Genomic DNA, 2759 nt, shown 5'->3' with positions numbered 1-2759 from the left:
TCACGATCATAGTATCACGACCCCTTATATATGACAAAAATTATCAGCAAAATATTTTCTTTTGTGGAGAGAATGTTGAAAATATGATTGGTGACCAGACACAGTAGCTCATGCCTGTAATCTCAGCACTTTGGGAGGCCAAGATGGGCAGATCACCTGAGGTCAGTAGCTCGAGACCAGCCTGACCAACATGGTGAAACCCCATCTCTACTAAAAACACAAAATTTAGCTGGGTGTGGTCATGGGCACCTATAATCCCAAATTCTTAGGAGGCTGGGGCAGGAGAATTGCTTGAACTCGAGTGGCAGAGGTTGCAGTGAGCCGAGACTGCACCGTTGCACTATAGCCTGGGTGACAGAGCAAGACTCTGTCTCAAAAAAAAAAAAAAGAAAAGGAAAGATGATTGTCTATGTGGCCTTGCAAATAACTGCTTCTTGTCCCCTGACTCCTAGCAAACCCCACCTTTCGAAGAAAAAATGGTGAGCACACAAGTATGTGGTTGCATACACACTCACTGGCTTACTTTTGGCTAGGATGTACATGCATATTGCGGTTGAGGATCTAGCTAACTTCCTCTTCAGCTTGCCATACTGGGTCCCTTTCATATCTTTCTCTAGTGCAAGGGATTTCTCTGCATCTGAAACACCTCCCCTCAGTATGTGTACTTGTGCAAAGATATACACACAGAGACATACACACACACACACACTTCTAATAATTCCTCTCTACTTCTCAGTTCTCAGTGCACCCCTCATCTCCTGGGACATCTTTCTTGATTCTGAAGACTGGATTGGATAGCATTCCTATGCGCTAACTCAGCATCTAGGTTTGGCACTAATGTAGCAATTGAAACATTGTAATAACCTGTGAATGATCAATAACTTTCCATAGAAATTAACTTTCTAAATGACAGGGATGTATCTCATTCATGAGTGTATCCCATTCATGGTTGTATCACTGAACAGTGCAGAGCTCGGCACACAGAGGGTATTCCATCAGTATTTTTTTTTTTTTTTGAGACGGAGTTTCGCTCTTGTTGCCCAGGCTGGAGTGCAATGGTGCGATCTCGGCTCACCGCAACCTCCGCCTCCTGGGTTCAGGCAATTCTCCTGCCTCAGCCTCCTGAGTAGCTGGGATTACAGGCATGCGCCACCATGCCCAGCTGATTTTTTGTATTTTTAGTAGAGACAGGGTTTCACCATGTTGACCAAGATGGTCTCGATCTCTTGACCTCGTGATCCACCCGCCTCGGACTCCCAAAGTGCTGGGATTACAGGCGTGAGCCACCGCACCCGGCTCCATCAGCATTTTTTAAATAAATGAATAAAGCCCAGAATGATTGCAAAATTAACTGTGGAACCTCTGCCTTTGTATATTGTTCCATCTTAGGTCATTCTATTAACAATATTTACTTGCCCCTGCCCACCAGCCTGGCACTTCTGTGGACTAATCAACCCACAGCAACTCCTCTGGCAGAGACTTTTATCTGCCCCCCAGGACCATGCTGTTTCAGTGACTGTGGCCTTATAGCGTAGCTTGAAATCAGGTAATGTGATGCCTCCAGAATTTGTTCTTTTTGCTTAGCCTTGCTTTGCTATGTGCTCTTTTTTGGTTTCATATAAATTTTAGAATTGTTTTTTCTATTTCTGTGAAAAATGATGGTGGTATTTAGGTAGAAATTGCATGAAACATGTAGATTGCTTTTGGCAGTATGGTCATTTTCTTTACTTTTAGTTTTATTTATTTATTTTTTTGAGATGGAGCCTTACTTTGTTGGCCAGGCTGGAGTGCAATGGTGCAATCTCAGCTCACTACAACCTCCACCTCCTGGGTTCAAGTGATTCTTCTGCCTCAGCCTCCTGAGTAACTGGGATTACAGGTGCTCGCCATACCTGGCTAATTTCTGTATTTTTAGTAAAGACAGGATTTCACCATATTGGCCAGGCTGTTCTCGAACTCCTGATCTCGTGATCCACCCACCTCAGCCTCCCAACATGCTGGGATTACAGGCGTGAGCCACCCCATCCAGCCAGTCATTGTCACAATATTGTTTCTGCCCATCCATGAGCATGGGCGTGTTCCCATTTGTTTGTGTCATCTATGATTTATTTCAGCAGCATTGTGTAGTTTTCCTTGTAGAAGTCTCATATCTCCTTGGTTAGGTATTTTCCTAAGTATTTTTATTTTTATTTTGTAGCTACTGTAAAAGGGGTGGAGGTCTTGATTTGATTCTCAGCTTGGTCACCATTGGTGTATAGGACAGCTACCAATTTGTATACATTAACTTTTAGCCGGAAACTGCTGAATTCTTTTATTGGTTCTAGGAGCTTTTGGATGAGTCTTTAGGGTTTTCTAGGTATACAACAATATTGTCAGCAAACACCATGAGTTTGACGTCCTCTTTACCAATGTGGATGCCTTTTATTTCTTTCTCTTGTCTGATTGCTCTGGCTAGGACTTCCAGTACTGTGTTGAAAAGGAGTGGTGAGATGAGCATCCTTGTCTTGTTTCAGTTCTCAGAGGGAATGTTTTCAACTTTTCCCCATTCAGTATTTTGTTGGCTGTGGGTCTGTCATAGGTGGCTTTTAATACATTGAAGCATGTCCCTTGTGTGACAGTTTTGCTGAGAGCTTTCATCATAAAGCGATGCCAGATTTCATTGAATGCTTTTTCTGCATCTATTAAGATAGTCATGTGATTTTTTTGTTTTTAATTCTGTTTGTGTGGTGTATCACATTTATTGACTTGCATATGTTAAA

This window comes from Sapajus apella, unplaced genomic scaffold, assembly GCF_009761245.1.
Source record: "Sapajus apella isolate SASKATOON/1434 unplaced genomic scaffold, GSC_monkey_1.0 scaffold2, whole genome shotgun sequence".
In the NCBI taxonomy this organism is placed as follows: Eukaryota; Metazoa; Chordata; class Mammalia; order Primates; family Cebidae; genus Sapajus; species Sapajus apella.
This window is presented reverse-complemented; position numbering follows the sequence as displayed.